The sequence below is a fragment of the Octodon degus genome, unplaced genomic scaffold (assembly GCF_000260255.1).
Source record: "Octodon degus isolate 3935 unplaced genomic scaffold, OctDeg1.0 scaffold00022, whole genome shotgun sequence".
In the NCBI taxonomy this organism is placed as follows: Eukaryota; Metazoa; Chordata; class Mammalia; order Rodentia; family Octodontidae; genus Octodon; species Octodon degus.
In genome coordinates, this window is record NW_004524598.1 from 11346095 (window position 1) to 11359006 (window position 12912).

A 12912-nucleotide genomic window follows, 5' to 3' on the forward strand; every position below is an offset into this window, starting at 1 on the left:
TATTACATTTATTTATTGTGTGTGTGTGTGGCCAGCTCAGCCCACCAGGGGGCGGGGCTGGCTGGCATGTGGTGCTGGGGATCGAACCGTGGTCCCTGTGCTTCGCCAAGCTTGATTCAAGTAGGTGCTTTAGACCACTGAGCCATCTCTCCAGCCCATGATTTATGTTCTTTAAAACGATTTTTTTGTCTACCTTGACAAATTCTTTTTCAACGTTTGAATCAAATACACCAAAATAAAATACTAATATCACTGTTTTCTTATAAGGTGTAACCAAAAAAATCAGCCACACTATACTTATTTGAATATCATTGACAGTTTAAAAATAAGGTATTAGTTTCCATAAGTCATCAAAAATCCAGAAAAATTAAAACTGGAGAGACTTAAGACAAAACGTCACGATTCCCTCAGTAAAGAGGTCTCAGAGCTGGTGGGTTACAGTTGCTATCCTTTAAACTTATGTGTCAGCTCTAATTTCTCAGAAAATTTTTTTGTCTAGAGGATGCCAAAACCCAGGTAATCATTACAGGCAAAACCTGCAAAAAATATGCTAGATTACATTTATTTATTCTGTATTTAGGGCAGGGTCTATGGGGTATTCAGGGTATTACTACATAGGTTGGACTAGTAGCGACTCTTCTGTTTTTGTTTTGACATTCCTTTTATATTTTGTTCCTGGGATCCACCAGATATTGTCTAGAAAAAAATATTGTATGAAACATACCAAGGCCTTAACTATACTCAATGGTTTTCAGTGACACCAAAGCTGGTCTCTTCTAAATAAAAAGTAAAATTAATAAAATAGGCCCTCTTCAAATCAGATGGCATTAGACATTCTAACAGAAGTACAGGAGGTACTTGAGCAGTTATAAAAACAAAATGTTGTGCATATATTGCTGATCCTAATATATCAATAGCTGTTCAAGAAATTTAAATGACAAATCAATGTTATGTAAGAGTCTAAAATGCCCTAGAACTTACCCTTATCCTCTTCATAAAAAGCCTTGACTGTATCTTGATAAAAATCTGACTGTATCCATAATTATCTTAATGTTATTTGGCCCATACATACTTGTTTCTTTGGCTTTCTCTCTACCATTTAGAGTTATACCCCTTCCACCATAAAAATACCTGGTGTCTATTGAGGGCCTTTGGATAAAATGTCTGGAGAGTGTCTCTGAAGGCTGATCAACAACTCCGACCCCTGTCAGCCTGAAGCTGCCAGAGTGGTCATCACCCATTATTCCCTTATAGCAGTTCAGGTTATTTCGTCAGAGGGGGGAATATCGTACGAAGCTGAGTTACACAGAAATATTATAGGCAGTCAGATAGGCATGGGGCCTCAAAGGAGCCAGTGTGAAAGATAAGATACAACTGTGGGAGAGAATGACACTCCCAATATGGGTCAGACCTCAAGACAAAAGATTAAACAAATACAGTCACATACCTCCCTAGGGATGGACATCAGGGGTATTCTAAATAGGAATCAATAATTTTGAAAAAGCCAGGAAGAGTCACTAACCCAACCCCTATAGGAAAAAGCCCTGTTCTCTATTCACGCGCACTTGCTATGTGGGCTTTGGGCTATAAAAATCTCCTAAAAGGGCAGGGTCCTTGGCAACTCACTTGGGTCCCCTTATGTCTCTCTTTGACATAGCTTTGTTTCCCTCAATAAGTATATTGTGCTCTTTAAAAAAAAAACAAAAAAACTTGGGGCCAGCCTGGCTAGCTCAGCGGATTAAAGTGCCTGCTTAGGCAGATGCAGGGACTGGGTTGGATCCCAGGCATGCACTGCCGGCCCCGCCCCCAGGGCACATTGAGATGGAGATTGAGACTGGGCCTGACATCACGTGCCTGTAATTCCAGCACTTGGGAGGCTGAAAACAAGAGGATCACTATATATATATATGTAGAGTCTGATCTACATGGCGAGACCCTGTAGACCCTGTAGACCCTCTATTAAATACAAAAAACAAAACAAAAAACAAAAACCCTTACACCAGAGCAAAATGTAATGGGAAAATATCTATACAGTAGGAATACCGTACAGATTGAGATGAGCAATGCAAAACATTATTAAATATTAGGTATGAAAATAATATGATTTATTAGATCACTTATATCTATATTATTTGCTTAATTTGAACCTAAATTGTGGTCATCTTGAATGTATACAAGAACCACATCTGTCATCGTTTTGCCTTTAGGGCTCAAACTATAGCAGGGTGATCAGTAACAATGAACATATTCCTGAGCCTTTCAGCAAAAAGTATATTATAAAACTAAAAAAATTGTAATATTCTTAAACTTAAAGAAATCTTCAAATGAACTCCAAATCTAAAATGATAAACTCCAAATTTGTCTTCCAGAAGTTTCCTGTGCAGAATTATTTGAAAGGCCTTCGCAGTAATGACATCTGCATGACGCAATGACCAATGATGCTACTACCACTTATTTTTATTAGACTTAAATGTCTCAGCACTACAGTGTCCCCAGCTTTTCATTCTGAAGACTGACATTTGTCCTAAAGTTGACTAACCTAAGGTGTCAGCTATCTCTTGAATTTTAAAAATTGTGTAACTGTTCAATTTTCCATAAGCATTCAAAAACATGTAATTACATTAACCTATCTCTTATAGTGGATAAATGTTTAAAAATGAAGTCATTTCTTCTTTACTATCTAGAGCTATACAGAAACATTTCGTGTTAGCACGCCATCTTGTGGCTTGTTCCTGTGCAACACAATATGGTACCACCATATACAAGGCTTGATTCACTCATGCTCACTACACACACACACACACACACACACACACACACATACACACACACACATTTTCAGATTTTATACATAGCATATGGGTTAACTGTACTTTTATCACCAGACCAACTTTCTCCTAGTAAAAGCTGACAAGCTCTTGGTCAGAAAGACTGGTAGCTACAAGTGAAAACACCTAAAAATATGCTGGTACCACTGCCTTTTGCTTGTGTCAAACTTCTGATGAAAGTTGCATACACAGACATAGTTTGGTCATGTAGTTTTACATGAAAGAAAAACATTATAGGTAGGCCAAGGAATGCAGGCTTTCAGCCAATGTTTGGGGGCTATTTTTATATTAAGGTTTGAATCTGGGGCCTGTCTGCTAGGCAAGTGCTCTGCCGCCGAGCTGTACCCCCAGCTCCCAGCCTACACGTAGTATAAAATCAAATTTCTTATTTTCTCGTCAAGAATATCAGCTTTGAGGGGTGGGGTGTTGTCAAGAATATAAAGTTTGAGGAATTGGATAATGGTAAGTTTAGTAACTCAGATCTGGAAAATACTACACTCCACCAACCACTATCTTGTATTGGAAAGGACCATCTACTTTCACAAAGCACTTTGCATGTCTAGCCTTTCACTTTTGGCAAAGCAGCTGTTGATTTTATACCACTGGAAGATCTACTCTGACTGAAAGCTACTGTGGGATCAAGATTTTACTGCAAAAACAACTGGTTCAGCTCTCCATTCTATACTAGTAACATGTAGGTTTTCAAAAATCAAATACTCGACAATGTCATAAGGTATAACTTGTATTTTTGCCTTATTAAAATGTGAAATGTATTGAACTGAGTGTGCTGGCAGACATGTCTAATTCCAACACTGGGAAGGCTGAGGCGGGAGGACCACTGACTCACTGTAGTGAGTTCAAAGTCAGCCAAACCTACATAGCAAAACCTTAAAACAAAAGTTAGTATATTGCAGCTTGCATTCAAAATAGAAACCTAAAAAATTGGTCTATATGAACTGGACACTCTCCATCCTTCTGCTTTGAAATTGCACCACGAGTCACCAAACAAGATAGTAGAGAAAGTAATCTGAACCAGGGATCCAGGAGACTGCTTAGTAGGTGTGCTGCAAGTTACAAAGTTTCCCCTCATGTCACTGTCTTTATGAAGTCACAATGCTAATTTTCCTCATGGGGCAGGGGTTTTTGTAACAAATTTTCAACTGCACAGCTGTGAACACCAACTGCCATAATGGGACTACAAAATCTCTTCTGAGGGTATGAGGTATGATCAAGAAAACAATAAAAATAAATGCTTAAATTTAAATAATTTTTTACAAGGACACATTGCTACTAATCTCCCTGAAATACTGTCTCTTGGCATGAAATTGTTACCACTTTCTGAAGGAGTTCCAGAAGTCCTCTTTCGTGTCTGTCACAATGTCCTGAATGGATTCTAAAGGTGTACATATCTGTCATTTTTAACTTTGAGGAGCCAGAAGTTGCATAGTGCCAGATCAGGTAGCTAAGGTGAATGAGGACATGACCATGTTTTTACCATGAGTTTTAAAAAACATTCACCTTTTGATCACACTGTATATGCTTGAAGGAATTCTGTAATGCTGCAACTGAGACATTTCGTCACAGTAGGGCTCACAAATACACTGGGTTTGGGCACAGCTCGAGTTTGTGGCATGCTAGTCAAGTGCTCTACCACTGAGCTGCACTCCCAGACCTAAATAGTGTTTAAAGATGGCTTTTAAATTTGACTAAGTGAATATATTGAGGCTTTGCCTTCAAAGGATTGGGGTAGCAAGGAAGGACTGATAGGAACACCTTATTTGGATATTTGGAATGTGACTGTAAAAGTGTTTTTGGAAAGAAGATTCTGTATACTCACCCCCCCCAACCCCCATTTTTGTTTTCTGGGTGCAGTACTAAGGGGTGAATCTACAGCTTTGAACAAGTGAACACTACTGCTGAGATATAACTCTAACCCCTTTTTTAAAAGTAGTACTTTTGAGACAGCATCTCACTAAGTTGTATGGGTTGGACTTGAACTTGGGGTCCTCTGCCCCCAGCCTCTGCAGTAAGTGGGATTATACACCTCTACCATGCCCCCTCCCCCCACTTCCAAGAAACCGAAGTGTTAAGGTGGTTAACATTTTAAAGCTTCTCTATAAAATGAGTCAGTTTGGCTTGGTAGGAAAGAGGCATTCTCCTGGTAAGGTTGCTTCAAACACTACTTTCCAGTGAAGAATTTCCTGGCATAATCATCTCAACAGTTTGAAACTCATTCTGTCTTCAAAAGCTGATTATGGGGCCAAACAGGAAAGTGATCGATGATGCAGAGTGTGCCTAAGGAGAGTCATACGGAGAGAAAACATTCTCTCAGGCTTTCACAGAGAGCACATTGGCCAAGCAATGGCCATGACTCATCCACATGGCTGACACAAAGGTTCTACAATCTGAGGTACAGGATCTCAGGATAAATCCTGAGGGGATTTCACTGACCTTACCAGACCCAAAAGCTACAACTCCTGTTGCACAGGTCCTGCTTTACCTTGGTCTTAACCATCCAGCAGAAAAGTATAAAAACGAAGTATAAAAAGTAAAGCCATGCTATTATGTTGAGCTGTAGGGGACTCAGGTCAACAATTTCTGACATTGCCAGTGAAGCGGAAGACCCAATACTATTATGGACTACTGGACTCTTTTAGAATATTTTGCTGAGTTAACACGCCTATAATATTCAAATGATGGAACTAAACAAAAAAGGGGATACAGAAGAATGCCCATTTTCTGTGTATTCAAAATGGTTAGGATAGATATATAGATTCTCTTAATAGAGATTTGTTCTAATAGTGTTTGTAAATAGGATATCATGTTGCATCTTGTACAGCAATTAACCACTAGGAAGAATGTATGCTGCAATGTGTTAACTATTGAAACTGTCCTACCAATTTGGTTTGAAACTGTCTCATTCCTATTTGTTTCTCAATAAAATGGGGAAAAAAACAAAACAAAAACAAAAACACAAAAGCTGAGTGCCTTCTTACACCTCAGTGCTATGGAGAGGCCTTGGCACATGAGGACCATTGTCATCACCCATGCCATGTATACAACCTACTTAGCCTTAGGGGATGCAAGGATATCAGTACTAGATGTATATAAAACTTGCAAAGATACTCTTTTGTCATGTTCATAGCTTATTTTGAGGAACAAAACTGGTAAAATTATGATAGCAGCAAGTAACACCTTGTTGCATCTTTGTTACAGTCCTTCCAGTTGATATTGACTAGAGTGATCACAATCCACTAAACTTCTGCTTCTTATTTCTGTATCTCTCAGCCTTTGGCTGAAGAGCTCATAGATACAATGCAGATCTCTATGACAGTCGCTCTGTTCTGCACTGTCCACCTTCACTAACAGAGCCATCAACTTCATGTCTCCAAGTTTGGTACCACAACTCTTTTCTACTTTTGAATCACTTACACACACACACACACACAATTTGGTCCTTCAAATATAAACTACAAATCAGCTCCTAATACTGTTACCTAATCACTTTTTCTTCCCAGATACCAGGATAATTTTCCATACTTACAGCTAAGAACATGAACCATCTGTTACCTCATTTTATTGCCTATATATCCAACATACAAGCTCTGGAGTCACTCTGCTTGGATTCAACCTTTAATGCTACCACAGACTTACCTGTTGAACCCTTAGGTAAGATACCTAGCATTTCCTCATCTTAAAATGGGAATTAAGAGCAATTGTCTTAGGCATAAGAATGGAAATACAAAATTCTTAGCACATACTAGCAGGTGTTACATGTTAACTGCTATCGTCATTAGCAGGTCTGATATATGGGACCTAAACCTGCAATGGCCAAGTTCAAGTCCAACCCATGTAACTTGGTGAGATGGCGTCTCAAAAGTACTACTTTATCTATGTATTCAAAGTGGTTAGGATAGATATATAGTTGCATTCTCTTAATGAATAGAATGATTTGTTCTAATGGTGTTTGTAAATAGGATATCATGTCCACATCTTGTACAGCAATTAACCACTAAGAATATATGCAGTGTTATTTGTTGAATCTGTACTTCCGATTTGATTTGAAACTGTCTCATTGCTGTTTATCAATAAAATTTTGAAAATAAATAAAAAAGTACTACTTTAAAAAAATAAAGGGTTTAGAGCGTTGTATCTCAGCAGTAGTGTTTGCTGGACTGCAACCTTCTGACTCGAAGATTAAATTACAAAGCTTAAACACAGCATTCTGCTCTTCCTAATACTTTTACTCCTACTATTCTAACTTCTTTCCTCTGTTCATTAATCTCCCCATTATAAGCACTAGTCAAAAGCCACTGTCACTGCCATACTTAGCACTTTTAACATCTGACTCAATCTTCTCATTTAAGTGCATCCTTCATGTACAACCCGCCAATTAATTAGATTCAATGTTCCTGAAAGTTTTCAACTCCAAAAACCACCTGTAACTTCGTAGTCTTCTGTGGCCATTTCCAGACACTGAAAGCTGCATTAGTTCTAAACGTCCTGGCCTCAGGCATAGCTGTTGCTAACGCCCTTTTCTCCTGAGCTCCCAGCTTGCTACTTTATCCAGGCTCAGTTCACTGATGCGCTTCTACCAGAATGCCTTCCCTCCCTCCACTCAAACTGAGGGTCATACTACCAGAAATATACACATTAGATACCACAAAGGAAACCTCCTATGTTATCACTAATCTTTGTATATCCTATTCAACTCCTTCATCTTTAGCCTTCCTATCTTCCTTTTCTACTTCTCCAAGCCTTGCCGTTGGAGCCTGTTTTCTTTCTTCCCAAAAAAGAGCTTAACATTTGTACCTAATAGTCTAAGAGATGTCTTCTCCACTCTATAATGCAATATTCCATTGTTCTTGGGACCAGCTTCACCTTACTCCAACTTGTACCTCCTCAGGTACGAAACTTCACTATTTACATTAGCTAGACACAACTATCTATTAAAACTCTTAAAAGACCAACCACCACTGATTAGTCTTATGACTTAAGTCTCCCAATGGCATCTGGCTTGACCATCTATCCTTCATTGACCGCTCACCGTGGCTTTGCTAATTCTTTGCCTTGTCCCCTTTAGTTTAGATCTGACCCTTCTCAAGTTGTCTTTCGTTTATTTTTATGGCTGGTAAAGTGCTGGTGTCCCTCAGATGCAATTCCTTGCTCATCCACCTTTTCCTACGTTTTCTGGGCATACCATCTTTTCCTACTAGGAGTTGAAGAAAAGCTATTACGAAATGTCATCATGAAAACTAATTATTTTAACAGAAACAACCAATTATAGGCTGGAGGACTGACCAAATAGCCCAGCGGATTTGATCTCCAGGGCCTGCAGTGCCGGTCCCGCCCCTGGGGCATGCTGAGACAGCAATTGAGACTGAGTGTAGTGGTGTGCGCCTGTAATCCCAGCTCTTGGGAGGCTGTAAACAGGCAGACCACTAGGAGTCCAATCTAGTAGTGAGATCCTGAACACCCTGTAGATCTTTCCCTAAAATACAAAAATAAATTAAAAAATAAAAAAATAAAATTATGGGCTGGAAATTTAGTTCCTACAGAAAGTTGTAATAATAAAAATAGCAAGCAGACCTTCCAGGTAAAAAGATCACCTACTTTGGTCAGATGATCGCTAAAAAGGCCAATATGACTATGACACAATGGGCAAATGAAGAAAGTAACAAAATGTGTTTATGATGGAATGAACCATAATACAAAAATTCCATTCAAAGTGCAGTCTAAAAATTGTTTCCCCCTTTCCAAAATTACCTGAACATAACAAAACCTGACTTCATTTAAAAAAAAAAAAAATTAAGGGTTAAAATCTTCGGGGGAAATAGTCTGGAGGTGGTAGGGAGACTGTAGCAGTATGGGAAAGAGATGGTGGTGACTGGACTAGACTTTTTGTGACATGGAAACAGAAAGGTTCCTTTACAAATAGAAGGCAGAAAGGATAATAATTGTGACTTTGTTTTGTGGTTATTATGGTACCCTGCAGAAATATAGGCAGACTTCACGTTCCCAGGTAAGGAATATCGGTAGAGAAAAAGATTCAAGGTGAAATAAAATAATGGTTTGAATACAGTATGCTTACATGATAGGCAGTTACATGTAAATCTATGAAGTTTCATATTACAAGTATAAATGTTAGTGGCAGACTCATTAAACTGCACAAGGTTAAACTAAATCATGGAGAATAAAAATGGAGACAATGACCCAGAGGTCACTGTGAGACGAGCCAGAAATGCAACGAGAGAGCCAACAAAGACAAAGAAACAAAATACAAGAAAAAAGAATTACTTCAAGGAGAAAATCATCAATTCCACTGAGTTTTCTGAAAAGGGTCAAGAGAACCTGTAAATTTGGCAACACATAAGAGGATGGAAATAATGGTAAGAATCTGCCAAGAGTTTATATGAGGAAATGGGGTGCTACTGAATTAGCTGTGAATGGGACCAAACAACTGATGTTAAGAGTTGAAATCAAGTAGTCTCTCTTCCCGTCTTCTTTACTAAAAGTAGCTAGTAGGGCCTATCTGTAAACATTTGAAAATGACCTCATAAGAGAAAGGTATATTAAAATATTAAAAAACAGTACTTCTGAAAGTTCTTGACACATATGAGGGAGTTAAAAGCCAGAAAAGAATATTTCTGATAAGAGTGCAGACACATGCAAGTTTATAGATTTGATGGCAAAAAAAAAAAAAAAAATTGAGAAAAGTACTGTTTGACTATAAAGTTTTAAATGCAGTAATATGCAATTTTTTTTTTTTTTAGTAATATGCAATTTAAAAGATCATGCCAAAAAGGGAAATACAGGCCATTTAAATTGTGGAAGCAAGTTAAGAAAACTAGAAAAAACACACAAGAACTAAAAAAATGGCAAGCTGGTTTTAGACTACTTGTTTTGAGGTGCAACATCCACGCCTCTTGAAATGATTTTTTCACTCATTTTCATTGAGAACACAGATTTTCAAATTTCTCAATGATGTAACTTAAGAGGGAAAGGGTCTCTAGTTTAAATATATTTGTAGTAAATTGTGTATCAATGGGATCTGGTCTCTAAGCTGAGTAAGTTTGGGACATGAGTGACATGAATAGTCAGTGGGTGGCAGCTGTGCTAACGTAGAATTTTTTAGGGAAGATATGAACAGGTGAACCACAAGTATGGAGCTGAAGAAAGGGAATCTGAACTCAGAATTTGGAAATCACAGGGCTTGGTTACAGTCAGGTGCAGGATTCCATTTCTGGAAGAATACATTATTAAAATAAGAGGTATTCAAATATGTTCACTGAAAGACAGCCTTTGTAATTTATGGAGCTGGAAAAACTGGCTCTCTACATGCTGAAGACTAAAACTAGACCCATATCTATCACCATGCACCAAAATCAAAATAGATCAAAGATCTAAAAATTAACACAGAAATAATCTACTGAACGAGAAAGTAGACAGAAACCTTGATGACATAGGTGTATGTAGACACAGGTGAACAAAACACACACTTCATGGGAAATACTTCAAAAAAAAATCAACAACTGAGATCTCTAAAAAGCTCTTCCACAACAAAAGAAACCAAGAACATGAAAAGACAATGCAAACTGGGGGGAAAAAACTGTTGCCAATTATTCCTCAAAGAACTTCTATCTAGAACATATGAATTGAAAAAAAATCAGACTCTCCCTCAATTCAAAGATCCAATCGAAAAATAGAAATGAGACAAATACACATTTCTCAGATGAAGATATACAGATGGCAATACATGAAAAAATGTTCACCACTGCTCATTTGAGATGCAAATTAAAATACTGAGATTCCATCTCACCCCAGAAAGAATGACTATCATCAATAAACCAATAAAAATGTTGAACGGGTGAGGGGTGGTGTAGGAGAACCCTTCTTCATTGTTAGTGGGAGTACAGACTGGTGCAAACATTAAGAAATCAGGGTGGAGATTCCTCAAAAAACTAGGATTAGAGGGTCCTATTTGACCCAGTTAATCCCCTTCTGGTTATCTTCCGAAAAGAATTCAAATTATACTAGTGATATAGGTGCCTGTGTTGACAACAATAGTTTGTATTAACTAAATCCTCAACCCAAATGCCTATCAACTGAAGAAATGTTTAAAAAAGATGGATTATTTTGATACAACTTGGCCATAAAGGATAATCTTGAGTTTTTATGTAAATGGATGAAACTTGAGACCATATTCATTAGTGAAATAAATCGGACTCACATGTATAAAAATTGTATTGTCTCCCTGGGGTGAAAAACTTTTACAGAAGAGTACTAAGTTCTGAAGTGTACCATAGGGACCAAGGAGATGGCTCAGTAGAATATGCGCTTGCCTGGCAAATGCAAGGGCCCAAGTTTAATCCCTGGTTCTGTCCCCCCCCCCCCAAAAAAAAAGTGTACAACACATACTGTGAAATGGGAAAAAATTGTTCAAAAGGAAAAAGGATAGGTGAAAGGACAGTAGGGGAAAGGAAAAAAATGCAAGTCAGTTACACTGTCTTAGTTCATTAAAAAGGCTTGTGCTACTATTTGTTGATTTATGCCCATATCTTATAACCTGAGCAGCTACTTTAAAAGATAACATGTATTGTTATTTCATTATTTTGTTACAAAATTGTTTTACTTTTTCCTCATAAGAGGCATTTTTAATGAGTAAGGTCATGGGAGAAATCTGTCTCATATTCTTCAGAGTGGTAGTGATGGAAGAACAGAGAATAGACAAGTATCAAATATAAAACCAAAAATGGACATAGGTATAATTTTTAGTGTGAACTGGGTGTGTCTCTGATGACAATTATGATGGATAAAGTCATAAAAATAAGAGATGAGGATTCTAGCTAGATATGGTACGTGCGAGCGCTTTTGGAGGAGGTGGAGAGGCTCACTATGTGTTCATGGAATGGAAAAAGCAGGAAATATGAAGTAGGAAAAGAGTATCTGGAACACCCAGCAGGGGCTTTGAGCAAGTAAGGAGACTGGATTTTAAAGAGTGCACTCAGTTGACATTAAATAAACATTACTGAATAAAGGGTGACATTCAAACCATTAACAACTAATATGGTACAGAACTCAAATCAACTGAATGGATTACAGAAACCAACTAATACACTCAACATTTTAAAGTACCTAATACAGCTGAATTGTGCATACTTGTGGATTTTATTCCTGGATAAATGACGTTTTAGATCAACATTTCCCAAAGTCTGTTCCTTAAAATACTAATTCAGCAGAACACGTATTAACATCAGAAAAATGTTTTCATGGTCAGTCAAGTTTGGAACACCCACCTTAATAGTTTCCATGTTTTCTTTAGAGGTCTTCTCAGTATCTAATGCTAATGTGCACTGAGTCATAGAGCAAGCTGGTACATGTAGTTTAGAAAACTTTGCTCATATGACTCACTTTACTTACCTTTAGTATCTCAGTACAATAAATATTTAGAAAAAGGCTCTTTACACTACTTACTCTTTAGCTTCTCTTATAAACATCAGTCTTTTTTTCTTGCTTTCAACTTCAGTATTTTCTTCTGGCTCCTATCTTTTTATGGCCAGGACCATTTCTAATTTGCCTGCTACTAATGCCCAATTTATTCAAAAAATATTTGCCTATCAATTATTACATTTAACTCTTGCACCTAAATGCCATGTACTAACCACTTTTTTGAAAGGGGATAAAAAATATGTACGAGTTCTTTTAAAATATTTATACTCAATTTAACAATATTGAAAATTTTCAAGCTATTACTTTCCAGATGACTTATTCTAACATAGCTCGCAACTGTAATACTACAATACTTTTGAGTACAGGAGAAAATCAATTTTTAGGGGCTGGGGAGATGGCTCAGTAGAATAAATGCTTCCCTGGAAAGCGCAAGGGCCTGAGTTCAATAACCCGGTCCCGCTAAAAAAAAAAGAAAATCAATTTTTAAATGATGAAATCTGGGCCAATATCTTAGGATATTGTAGAAGTTATCTCAACATTAGATTAAGAAAAAGTATATCACGAAAAAATACTTTGACTTTTTAAATACTCCAGCATTGAATTCTGTATGAAATTTCACTAACATGCTATTCTA